The sequence below is a fragment of the Coptis chinensis genome, chromosome 3 (genome assembly GCF_015680905.1).
Source record: "Coptis chinensis isolate HL-2020 chromosome 3, ASM1568090v1, whole genome shotgun sequence".
Taxonomy (NCBI): Eukaryota; Viridiplantae; Streptophyta; class Magnoliopsida; order Ranunculales; family Ranunculaceae; genus Coptis; species Coptis chinensis.
The window spans coordinates 105,247,464-105,261,089 of NC_141458.1; the positions used below are offsets into that span (position 1 = coordinate 105,247,464).

Genomic DNA, 13,626 nt, shown 5'->3' on the forward strand with positions numbered 1-13,626 from the left:
CACATCATTAATTTTTGTTTCTTTGATTGCCCTCGTTGTATTGCTAAAATTACATATTTGTCCTCCATTATAAATCTCTACACTATATGATAGCCGGATTTGTAGGAACCACACTTCTCAACCGAACAGTGTATTTTCAATCTCTCTATTTTAAGATTTTAGAACCACCTCCCTTAATTATTTTAAATTTCTAATCAGTTCTTTGCTTTTTAAACAATTTGCAAAAAACTCTTCTACTTTACTAAAATTAGAATTAGTTTCATATTATTTAAAATAATTTAAAAACCTCCTTCACATTCTTGAAATTATATTCAATCCCTCATAATATTTTTTATATTATTGTTTAGATTAAAACTAAAATTCAAAAAATCATCTATCAACGAGCGGTGTATTTTCAATCTACCATTTTAAGATTTTAGAACCACCTCCTTAATTATTTTTAAATTTCTAATCGGTTATTTGCTTTTTAAACAATTTGCAAAAAACTCTTCTACTTTACTAAAATTAGAATTAGTTTCATATTATTTAAAATAATTTAAAAACCTCCTTCACATTTCTTGAAATTATATTCAATCCCTCATAATATTTTTATATTATTTTTAGATTAAAACTAAAATTCAAAAATCATACTATCGGAGACATAGGTTAGAGAGCGACAAAAATTATACTATCAGAAATATTAGAGCAACGAGTTTAAAGCCTTGAAAAACTAACACGGTTCGCATGCTTGTGTACTATTAATAATTGAATATGGTCAAAATTAGAAAAGTACTTGGAATTGTATATTTCCTTTTTCTTTATGGAAGTAAGAGTAAAGTCCGGAGATGAAAACGGAGCTTATACTAGACCACCCCAAACAACATTTAACAGACACCTATTCCAAAGCAAAGCATCGGTACTCGTTGAATCAGATAGTTCTTACAGATGTCATTTGAAATCTCATATCATAATAAGGAATTATCCTGCCAGCAACAGTCTGTTATTTTCATCAGTCTATGTATGGCAATCAGTCATTTATTTCTCTCTTGCTTGGTTACCGGTCTTTCTGTCTTTAGATAGATCTCTGTCTGTCCTTTTGTCATCTGGTATCGCTCTAATAGGTGTCTAAGCTGTCTTGTTCAAGCATTGGCAATATGTCCATGAATACAGATTCCCTCTTTTAGAGAGTTGCCCTGCCCGTCTAGGTCTCTGGTCATCTGTCTATCAAAGGTCTGTCCTTTGATTCTTATTCAATTGATAGTTATTCGACTTCAAGGGAAGACTCGGTCGGCTTTATGTCTTGTTCAATCATTGGGGAGTCACTCGCCTGTGGTTACTAGCCTCTTTAAGCTTGTGAAACAATAAAAGACAAGAAAATAAGACCCAATCATGAATGTTTTGAACACTATAATTTGGTTGCTTCTAACGTGGCAATGTGATTGGCCTATGGGCTTAAGATTTTTTGCCATACCTATTTAGTTTAAGAAATAGCCTTTTTATTAAATTGTTGAGATGTTTAATTTCTTAATGCTATGTTTAATTCAACGCTCATCGAGCGTACAGAAATGCTAGTAAATAATGTAAAGTCATTGTAATAAATAAATAGCGTGTGTGAACAAAGTAATTTTGGAGAAACATCTCTAGACCCACCTATGTGAATTATTGGTGTTTAGAAAGGTTAGGTGGGTCGTGTGACTACAACGAACCTGACCAGCCTTGCCCTGCATTTGGAAATCGAGAGTCTTCTCTTCTTGTTGTGTTTCTCATCACTATGGCTCATGCGGTGATCTCCGGTGTGTTGGAGCAATTGCGTTCGATCCTCCAAACAGATCAGGTGAATCTATTGGCGGGTGTACCTAATGAAAGCGAAAAACTCGATGATACACTCGTTTTTATCCAAGCAAAGCTTGAGGATGCAGAGGAAAAGCAAGTCAACAACCCAGTAGTAAAGGTTTGGTTAGAACGACTCACACGCATCTTATATGATGCTGACGATGTATTGGATGACTGGAATACCAGAATTCTCAGCTCACAGATCCAACTACTTGATGACGAAAATGCTCCTGTGAGTGAGAAGCTTTGGTCCGGCTTGTTTTCTCTATTTTCTTGTTTAAAAGTCTTGTTGTACGCCATGACGATGATGGTTAAGAAACATAAAAAAGACTAGATCGGATTGTTAAAAATAAAGCTTTACTTTGATCTGAATGAAAGTCAAAGTCGTGAAGAACCTCCGAGCAGTAACGAGCTCTTTTGTTGATGATTCTGAGATCTATGGTCGTGTTGATGATATATATAGTATAGTAAGCATGTTACTAAGTGAGACTAGTCATCAAGATTCACATGTCCCCTCATCTCCATAGTTGGTACAGGGGGTTTCGGCAAGACGACACTTGTGCAACTAATCCTCAAAGATGTGCTATTGACAAACAACTTTGAAAAGCGGATGTGGGTTTGTGTCTCGAAGCCTTTTGATCTTGAAAGGGTGGCCAAATCTATTATTAAAGAAGTTACTGGTGATGTCCCTATTATCGTAGTGTGGCAAGATCTGCATGAAGTTTGTCTGAATCCATACGGGGAAAGAAGTTCCTTCTTGTGCTAGATGACGTATGGACCTATGATCGAGAGATTTGGAGAAAGTTGAGGGTCTCACTGGATGGTGGTGCACATGGAAGCAGAATAATAATCACCACACGAGATGAGAACATTGCAGATAGGATGGCCTCCACCTATATACATAGGCTTGGGCAATTGTCTGATGAAGATTGTTGGTCATTCTTTAAACATATAGCTCTCAGGGAAATACAAGACAATCGCCAAAAGTTTGAAGAAATCGGAAAAAAAATTGCCTGGAAGTGTAAGGGTGTCCCTCTAGCGGTAAAGATTATCTTGAAGTCTTATGTGCCTTTAAAAAGATCCGTACTAGAATGGGAAGATGTACTGGCAAGCGACATATGGAAAGTAATGTCGGAAGATGAGCATGGTTTTTACCTTCTCTTTTATTAAGTTATTATGCATTGCCTTCACATTTGAAGCGATGTTTTTCTTATTGTGCTATCTTTTGTGAAGATGCAGAAATAGATAAAGATGAATTGGTCCAGCTTTGGATGGCACAAGGGTTTTAAGTTATGATAGCTCAAAAGATCTAGAGAAAATTGGTACAAATTATTTCAATGATCTCGCGATGTGCTCTTTGTTCCAAGATTTTAAAAAAGACAGTGAAGGCAACGTCATTGGTTGCAAAATGCATGACCTTGTGCATGATTTTGCCCAACATCTCGGGAAGAGTGATTCCTCTATTTTACGAAGAATGATAGAGAAATTTGTAACATCAAGTTGCGTCATTTTGGGTGCAGGATGATGTGGAGGATACCAGTGCGCATCTTAAATTAATTTATATGTCAGATGACATGCCTTCGGGTATTGGATTTGTGTGGCACTTATGGGAAAAGAACTTCCAGATGAGGTGGACAGATTGTTACATCTGAGACTCTTCAACTTGTCTGGAATGAAGATGAAGAAGTTACCTGAAACAGTATGTAATCTATTTAATTTACAGACGTTGAAACTAAATGTTTGTAGTCATCTCAGGAAAACTACCTGAAGGAATTGGGAAATTACGTAATCTCAGACATCTCGAACTAAAAGAACTGAGACAGTTGAGTTATTTCCCACTTGGGGTTTGGAGCGATTGAGATGCCTTAGAACCTTAATAAAGTCGTATTGGATCGTGACGGTGGAAAAGGATGCCAGATTGAGAGTTAAAACTTCTAGACCATATCCAAGGAGAACTAAGAATAGAGGGATTGCGACAAGGGGCGGACTCAAAAGAGGCAGAACTACAGAAAAAGAAAGCTCCGGTCTTTGGATTTGGTGTTTTCTAAGACGGATGCTGCTGCAGGAGAAGAAAAGAGAAAAAGAATAGAGAGTGTTTTGGATGGTCTTCAGCCGCATACAAAGTTGGCAGAGTTGCGTATAGAAGGTTACGAAGGGAATAGATTTCCGTCGTGGATGATGTCAAGCATAAATTCAGCTTTACCCAATCTAGTGAAACTGGAACTGGAAACTGCAATCAATGCTCGGAATTGCCTGCTTTGGGGAGACTTCAAAACCTTGAAGACCTTGAATTATGGGGGCTGGGCTCAGTGAAACGCATCGGATGCGAGTTTTTATGGACTGGGAAGTACTGATGATACTTCTACTGGTGGTGAAGATTCAGTACAATCGGTAGTAGTGTTCCTGAAGTTACATACTTGGATTGGGATTTTTAATATGAAAGAGTTGGAGAGTGGCATCTGCCGTTCCGAAGAGGCGTGGAGATTTTTCCAAAGCTTCGTATTGAACTTAGATAATTTCATGAAGTTACCACCAGGCCTGGGAGCTAAAATCTCTGGAAGAACTTAAACTAGGGATGAAATAAAGCTTTTCCAAATAAGAAAGAGATGAAGAAGGTGGATGAAGAGTTTCATTGTTTGACATGCCGGAGTGGGGAGCTTTCATTATGCCCTGTCTTGCATTGAGATCCAGTATTGCCCTAAGTTGAAGGTGGTGCACTACTTGTTTTCTCCCGCACTCAGAAGTCTAGAGATATCTCATTGTCCACAACTGATGGGGAGGCAACCTTGCCTTCCTCCCCTCATGAACTGCTGAAATTATGGTTCCAATACAGGTTTTCTTTCAAAGTCTATATTGCCGCTGCTAATCAGTGGAATTGGTTCCCCGATCACAACGAAAATGACTACCCAAATCTTCACACTTTCTCCATCTATCGGTCTACACAGTCGTCACTTCCCCAAGGCTTCAACCAACTCACTGCAATTCAATCATTGAAATTTTTAGTTGTAAATTCCTTGACTTCACGCCAGAGGATTTGAAGCATCTCCCCATGCTTCAACTACTGAAAATTATTAATTGTCAATTCTGGAAGAACGCTCCAGAAAAAGAGAAAGCTGGACCACCAATTCCCACATTCCAAAGATCGAAACTTGATTACTACTAATTCAATGAACTACAACTTCATCCCAGAATAACCGATTTGATCAGTAAGCAAAGAAGAATCATGCATGCCCAACCCCAACTTGTTCAAACCTGCAAACCCTAAGATATGAAGTTAAAGTTCATTTCTGTTTATTTCGTTTGGTTTTGGAAAATAAGATTCGAATTGGTTACATTGTTCATCCTCGTTGTTCTTTCTCTTTTCAGCTGTTGCTTTTCAACTGTGCAGTACAAGCCCTTGGGGACAAAGTCCTTGTTAAGATCAAGTCTGCTGAGGAGAAAACTGTAGGAGGTATTTTGCTTCCTTCAACAGCCCGATCAAAACCACAAGGAGGTGAGGTCGTTGCTGTTGGGGAGGTAAGACTCTCGGGAAGGACAAGCTGGAAATTACTGTCAAAGGTGATTTCATAGCCCTTTCCAATGCTTTGAACTGTTTGTTTGTTTGTGTATTGTTGTTAATATTGTTTTTCCTTTTGTTGTCTAGATTGGAGTGCAAATTGTGTACTCAAAATATGCTGGGACAGAACTCGAGTTTTATGGATCAACTCATCTTTTATTGAAGGAAGATGACATTGTGGGTATTCTTGAGACTGATGAAGTCAATGATCTCAAGCCTATAAATGACCGTGTTTTGATCAAGGTCGGTTGAATTCATCCTATGTATATTATAACTATTGTTATTGATCCAATGATCTAAGAGTCCATAACTAGTGGAACTTAAGAAAAAGGTACTGCTTCTTATGGTTCCCTAGGGTTTCATACTTTCATCTATATAAGCAATTTCATTAAAGTTAAACACGTGTATTAAAATTATATTTTAACTAGATTGATGCACACACGTGGTGTGTTTTGCTTTAAAGCATAGAACGGTAATATCGTCAATCTACTAAAAAACAGGGGTAAAATAGTCAAAACAAAATCTTGTAAGACAAAAAATGACCAAGAGATTTAGAGATACAAAAAAAATCACTTGTGGAACTGTAGATGAGGGTTGTGGATTTTAAAGTAGTTTAGATTTGATATTCACTTTTATTTGGATTACATTGTTTTAGGTTGCTGAGGCGGAGCAGAAAACTGCTGGTGGCTTGTGCTTAACTGAGGCTAGCAATGATAAGCCTTCCATTGAAACTGTAAGTGGTCTTTGACACATACCTTTGTCCATAGCTGTGCAAATTTGGTTCTTAATAAAGAACGCTGTGAGGTTATAGGGATCTAACTAGTCTACTACTAAATGATGCACAGTTTCTTTCAGATTCACGGCATTGCTGTAAAAAAAGGTTTAATAAAATGCATCGAGGCTTAAGCTGCAAGAGGCCTAAGCCTCTTATTTAGTGCCTTGAGGCTTAAGCCTCACATGTTTTTATTGTTCTTTCCATTTTGTTTTCCAGTTTTTTTGACACTTAGCCCCTGTTTAACTTTTTAAAGATTAAATAGTTTTTGACATTAGGTTTTGTTTTGAGCATCAAAACACCTCATTCAATTAGAAATCCCAAATTCCCTCATCAAACTCGATTTCTTATTTATTTATTGAGCCTTAAGCCTCAAGCGCCTCTGAAGCTGAACTTTAATAACAAAAGGTAAAGCTGCTATGCTACCAAAAGTGGCATAGAACATCAAAATACGTGCTGGATTGCTCTTCCTAGTGAAAGAAGTTGCTCACATAGTCACATTTATGTATTTGTCTTTCCTAATAAATTGTGTCTGTTCGATGCAGGAGAGATGCATGTATTCTAAATTACCTTGAAACACTTGTTCTTTCAAGACCAAAAACACAAAAGGATTCCACAGTAGATAGTTACTGAGTGAAACTTCTGTCTCCCATGTATATGTATTCTGTGCTACTGTGTGAGACAATGCCAGAAGCAAAGGATCTGCCCCAGGAACTCGCACAAGTTGTAGAAACACATAAATCTCTGATAAAGGAAAACATCTCCATTCTCCAACATCAAATTGACTACTTGTTTTGATTTGTTTCAAACAATAATGTACAAAATGTTATATGTTGTTCCATCACTTTGAGCTTACATAGATGTTCCAAATGATGATTCCTAATTTACTTAATAAGACCTTGCTGGAATTTATACATGATACATAGATGCAGGGTTGAATAACCGACGTTGCTTTTTTTACCAGTCCAGTGACGGGGCTTTTTTTGGGCGTCTAGTGACAGTTTTATTTGTTATCTTCGATCGGGAATCCAAATTTGGTTTCCATACAAGTGTGTTGAACGTGTAATTTTTTTCGAGACTTATTACTAACTCGGTTCCAGGTTACTGTTTTGGAATGAGTACATTTTTGAATAGATCCGGGATCTTTGTTCTTTATGGTTGTTTTCATGGGAAGCAAAAGTATATCATCGTTCAGGCTCCTTCATTTTTTAAGCATCTGAGTTTACCTTTGCAAATGATTAGCTAACCACATAGGCGTTCCTTTGCCTTTTTGAACATTTGGTAAACTATATCATGCATTGTATTCGATGTATGAACGAGGGGAGTTTAATTAAGAAATAAACACCCAACAGGGCGGGTTAAAATGTTCTTTGCATCGAACGAAATTCAAATGTGTTACACCAGGAAATGATATAGAAGGGCAGAAGTTCTTTTCTGCAACTCTAGTGTATACACTATATTTTGTAGTTGCAAGCTTGCAATAATGCAATTCCCCATGCTTTTGCAAATCCTTTTCCTAACCAATCCTGAATTCACTACCCTTTCTCACGCCACTAATGTCTTTCTGGTTGAACTCTCCTCCAAACTTTGTATCACATATGCTAGGAATATGTAATGGATTAGACAATAATAGTAATAATAATAACCTTTATCAGGAAAAAAAAATCATAAAAAGAAAGTTAGCAGTTAACTATCTCCGTATTAGAGTTTCAACTGTCAACACAAAAGACTGAAAGCCAGTTCTCTATTGACAACGGAACTTGTTTGTTTCCCCTCCCACTTAACAGTATGTTGAGACGTTTTCTCCCATGAATCCTACACAATTATAAAGATCAACTTTCATTTTTTTTTAAATTTCAATAGACAACTGCAAAACTCAAAAAGGTCTCTTTATACCTCTTAGAGCATCTCTAGGTGGAGGCATCAACTGTCAATTTGCCTCCACCATTCGGAATTTCGGCCAAAACCATCTCTAGGTAGAGGTAATTAAACATAGAGACATCAAGTGTCTAGCCACATCCACATCCGTGGAGACAAATTTGCTTTTTCATATGAGGATGTGGCGCGTGGAAGTGTTGCGTGGGTTATTTTTTTGACTTTTTCAACTTGTGGCGAAAGTGGTAGTGTGGCTTGGGGTTTTTTTTTAAGTAACTCTCGCCACTTTTTGTTAGGCAAAACAAAGTTTTAATAATTTAAAAAACTAAAGAGACCCACTTTTGACCAAAATAATATATTCAAAATAAAAATAGGTTAGCCTCAAATATGACACACTTGATGCCTCCCCCACCTAGAGACGCTCTTACTAGGCATAAAAGGTGTTTTCATTCAGAGGTGAATTTCGTGTAAATATTACTAGCTTTTAAAACCAAACTTGTAGTCCTGTACACTCGGGCTCACCAGACAGTTTGGCTGGAGCACCATCCTGTAAACACTTCAAATAGTTCGCCTGGAAACGCTTCTTTGTGGTGTATAAACAGCCCGTTAAATTCAATAGTGTGGGCCTTGATGCCTTCATATGAAGTAAATAAATCGAAATTAAGTACTACATGCTTCATAACGGAAAGTAACAAAGTTAGTGGAGCTAGCGTTACAGAAGACAGCCAATAAGTCCAAAACCAGATGAGCTATGGGCAAAACACACTTCAATCTGTAGTCTTATGCTACGTTCAAAATTTGGGCACTCAAAAGCACTCTTTCTTTATTCAATACACATCTTCTAAACAAAACACAAATGACACAGCAGTAAATAGTTATATTTTGCCGCTACAGTGGGACTTGGCCTTTTGCAATCTTCAACCCTAGAGAGAGTCCAATAGCGGGCCAAGTAATGAAAGGCTCAGATATAGCTCTCAACAACATCCAACAATTTGTTCAAGGAACTGGTGGAAAATCCTGACCAACGCAAATAAATACCATTCACACGCCTGCCTGTAAAGGTGTAAAAGGCCAGATATAGCTCTCAACGGCATCCAACTATTTGCTCGGAGAACTAGTGGAAAATCATTACCCATGCAAATAAAATCCATTCAAGCGCCTGCCTGTAGGGGTGTAAAAGGTGAACCATCTAGTGCCTAATCAGATGGTGGACTGACTGGTTTTAGCCATACACTTAACTAATAGAAGCAATGGTCAGTACCTGGTATTATCCGCGTTCATGTTTTTCCTAACGATTTCCTTCTTTTCATTAGCCCTCGCTGCTTCTGCTCCTTCTTTCTCTTCTTGAATTGCGTTTGAAAGCGATCCCCAACCAATGATGGTTGGTCTTTTAGCCCAAAACTTTTGCCACATGTCCCAAGTGAAGTTTCTTAACCATAAAAATCCTGTTTAACTCACCACGATGAGCAGTGTAAGCTCAAACCCAAGAGCAAAATGCATCTTTTGCCTGCTGCTTTAGCTTTGACTGAAATAAAAATCAGAGACTTCACAAAATGTGGGGAATGAAGTATATGAAATTCAATAAGGTGCACACACATAACTGCATGTCAGGACACATCTGTAAAAAATTAAGAAGGTACATACATAGTCACGCATTACAGACCCAATGGTCCTATGGAAAGACCTGAGGAGTAATTGAAGCTCCAAACCCCGATATCTTGATATAAATGACTCAGTTTCACATACTTTTTTTCCCATTAGTCAATTAATTTTCTAGTTTCTGTCTATTATAAAGTTAAGCTATTCTATTATCAATTAAATTTTGGAAAACTTCAATCAGACTTTGTAAATTTAAAGATGGAATTAAATTGCTTGAATATTTTCCCCTTTAATTTACCCAATCATATTTACATATGGCCTTTTATATTAAAAATATAAGTTTGATTTAAAACTATAAATTTACAGAAGACTTTTAATCTTTAAACATTAAATACATAAATAAATAAAAGCACTAAACAATCAACAAACTAATTTTGTTCAGGAGATACAACTACTTGTCCCGGACTTTCAAAACTGTGTAGCGATCTAAGTAATACAAATTCTATTGAGGCCAAACAGATCCACAATGATGACGACAAGTTGTCAAAGCTAAGACCACACGCCATTGAAGCGGCTAGCACGGTTAGTAATGGAGAGTCCACAACCAACCCAACTTATCAAAGTAACAAGAATGACATATAAAGGTTTACCATACCTCTGATGACATAAAGGATTCAAGTGACTTCTGAAGAGGTAACCACCCATGGATGCCTCTCTATCGAAATAAACTTCTTGATATGATGCCTCTGATTGGACAAAGGAAAACTGTCTAAGACCATGAGTAGGGGATACTCTGTCCGTGATACACCATGTTTCTGCAAGTCTTGCAAATAATCCACTTCAACTGGTTGTAAAAAAATCAAAGTGTCTCCCTTTTCCCCTAAGCGGGCAGTTCTTCCTACTCTGTAACATATGGGCAGTTCTTCCTACTCTGTAACATAATTGTGGGAACATTTGAGAGTTTTATATGAGAAAATCACCCTGACCTTTATTGTAACGCCCCCAAACCCACTATATCCTAGCTGACCATCCCAAGATATAATGAGTAGGAGAACCCAGCTACTTAACCGTCTTGACAAGTGCCAGAGCAGTCAAGTAGCTGGCTTACAAAATGAATCATTACAATAAGTCAAATACATGTGAATCACTAACAAATATATAAAAAATTCTAGTGTCCAAAGATAAATTCTAACCGAACAATGCCCCAACTGTCTCTCCGCATGATCAAGTATAAAACACCTACAAAAATCGGTAAGGGCGTAAAACCACGGCCCAGCAAGTCAACTCTACAAGCATGTCTAAATAACTTTCAAGGGAATAGAACCCATAAATAACAAATACAATATCATATTAATAGGGTCGCCACTTACAACATCAGATATAATTACAACGGGACTTAAAAGTAGTAGCACGAGTAATTAAAACCAAACCAACACAGAAGAAGTAGAATTTCATTACATCAATTCACATAAGTATATGTCATAACTCATGCACTACAAAACAAATCATCAATGAAATGAGAAACAACACATTCATACTTATCTTCAATTTAGGTATAACAAATAATACTAACAATATGGCAATACATAATTGAAGCCTACTATTCAATAAATGGATCATCTCAAACAACAATTTCAAAATAAAAATCAACATTTACATAGAATCCAACCAAATAAACTCTACAAAGTAATAAACAAGGTCAAAAGCACATTTACATATATCTTACAGCAAGAATGAGTGATACACTAATCTGACTTACACCTAATTCATACCAAATCAGTATAGGAACATGGTATATCAACTAATGATCTTTTCATCTTAATCATAAGAATACATTCAAACATGGTACATCAAAATGATATGACCTATGTGTTACACTCAAACAATACATAACTATACGTACTGGTTTCTTTCTTCACATTACTTCTTGAATATTGAATTGATGAGGTGTCTTGGTCTAAGCAGTAGAGAACTCTAGACCCTCTCATTTCCTCTCTCGGTTAGGTTGTAAAAAAATGAATAAGAAATGATGAACAAAGAGGATTAACCCATCTGATATTATCCCATCAAGAATGGATATATTAGAACCGACCTAAAATGAGTGTTTCTAACTTCTTTTGAATTCTACTACCTTGGATCAATGGGTCAACCTGGCCCAACAAATTGAATCGATCCCCAGTCCAAACTTCATGCTAAAAGGACCCAACACTTTAACCCCTTCAAAGCCCATTAAATTATATTGCTATCAATACCATAAAAGCCGAAGTTTGAGATTTTACATTTATTCCAATGGAAGAATTAATGAGATCAATAAAATTAATAAGAATGTCCAAATCATTCAACTTAATTTTATGTTATCAACAGCTGATGTGAAATATGAAGAAAATGAACCTTTTAACTTGCAACACAAGATAATAGAGAGGGAAATAAACCCATAAACCTAATGCAGCATTGCTTCATTAATATATCAAAATTTATTATAAAAGCCACGGGAGAAAAATAATTATTTTGTTTATCTCAGAAAGGATAGAAAGTAGTAACCAAATATGCTCACTAAGAAAAAATTCAACAAAGCAAGACAATTCCAAACAGGGCAGTTTAAAGATACCTATGCACATGTTCACTAGCCTCCCCTGGGGAGTCATACTTGATAATACATGTAACATTTGGAAATCTAAGCCCCTCGAAGCAACATCTGTGCACAACAGTATAGCTGATTTCTCTGTTTTAAACCCTGAAATGCGGTCCTCCTGCCCTCGTGTTCCACGTTTCCATGTAACCTAAAAGCCTTCTTTTGGTGCAATTCTAATTTTGGATAGAAATCTACACGTGTTGAAAAGAACACCACAACCTGTGTATAGAAGCAAAAAACTTAAATCAAGCTGCACGCGTCAAGAGAATAAATCTGACAAGTAAGAGTCTGAGTTACCTTTTGGGAGGCGGCTTCCCTTTCATTAAGATTTCTCAGAATGGATAGAAGAATTACAAGCCGTGAGCCACAGGATACTGATAAAAATATTATAAGAATTTAATAACATCGTCATGCTATAGCTCAACCGATTAACGTTTTCTGTGAAAAGAGGTACCTTTCACATATCTCTGGATTAATTGAGTTGGTAGGTTATAATCTGCCTCTGAAAAGTTTGGAAGCTTGCCTATAAATTCTGACCCATCATCCACGTCAGATCCGATCGACTTAAGATGTTTACCTGATCGTTTGGAAAGCTCAGTAGAAACTTTGGTCTCATCGATACCAATCATAACTGGATTTTCTAAACTAATTTTAGCTAAATGACTCACTTTATCGTTCTAGGTTGCTGATAACAGCAAGTTCTGCCTTTGGGGTTTAGAATCCTTTGAGAAAGCATTTTCTTTAGAAACACCTCCATCTTTTCTTGAACCGAGAAAACCAAGTATCTCTTCTATTTCTTTACCGTATCCCAACTCCAGGATCCTGCAACAGAAAGTTCACATAGATATGATTAGCACTAAAATGAACTGAAATTATCCTGATCTTGGGTAGTTGTTCACTAGGTAGTGTGCCACTACACCATATTATACCTATCTGCTTCATCAAAAATTATCTAGCACAAATTAGCATGCACAAAAGATGTTGTATTCTTCAGGTGGTCCAAAAGACGCCCAGGTGTTGCAACAAGGATAGATATTTTTGTATAAACAAATTCAAGTCAAAAGACATAGCATATAGAAGTGAAAGTGATCAGAAAAGTATACATTAACGATTTCCTTAAAATGTACTGGAACATCGCCATAATAGATTAGAGGGAACTAATGCTTTATATTGATGTGCCTTCATAATAATGTGATGAACTTGCAGGATAAGTGAATATACATACATCAAATAAAGCTGTGTTTTTTACATTTTAAAAAACCAAGCTCTTCCAGCCCTGCTTTTAAGAAACTGATGGTATTCTATAGGTATTGTCCATAACATTTTTGTGTTGATAGTTAGAACTTTCATCCTTAAATCCCATTTTCCCACCGTGAAGGT

At 36.7% G+C, this 13,626-nt stretch overlaps 1 pseudogene across 1 annotated transcript; it reads right to left on the minus strand.

The window, feature by feature from the left end:
- Window positions 1–9,292: 9,292 nt before the first annotated feature.
- Window positions 9,293–13,273, minus strand: LOC147512527 (DEAD-box ATP-dependent RNA helicase 17-like; annotated as a pseudogene). Its single transcript, XR_015216094.1, has 6 exons — window positions 13,176–13,273; window positions 12,701–13,068; window positions 12,544–12,620; window positions 12,223–12,465; window positions 10,270–10,517; window positions 9,293–9,540 (listed from the first exon to the last, which is right to left on the minus strand). The product of XR_015216094.1 is annotated as a DEAD-box ATP-dependent RNA helicase 17-like (transcript).
- Window positions 13,274–13,626: the final 353 nt, after the last annotated feature.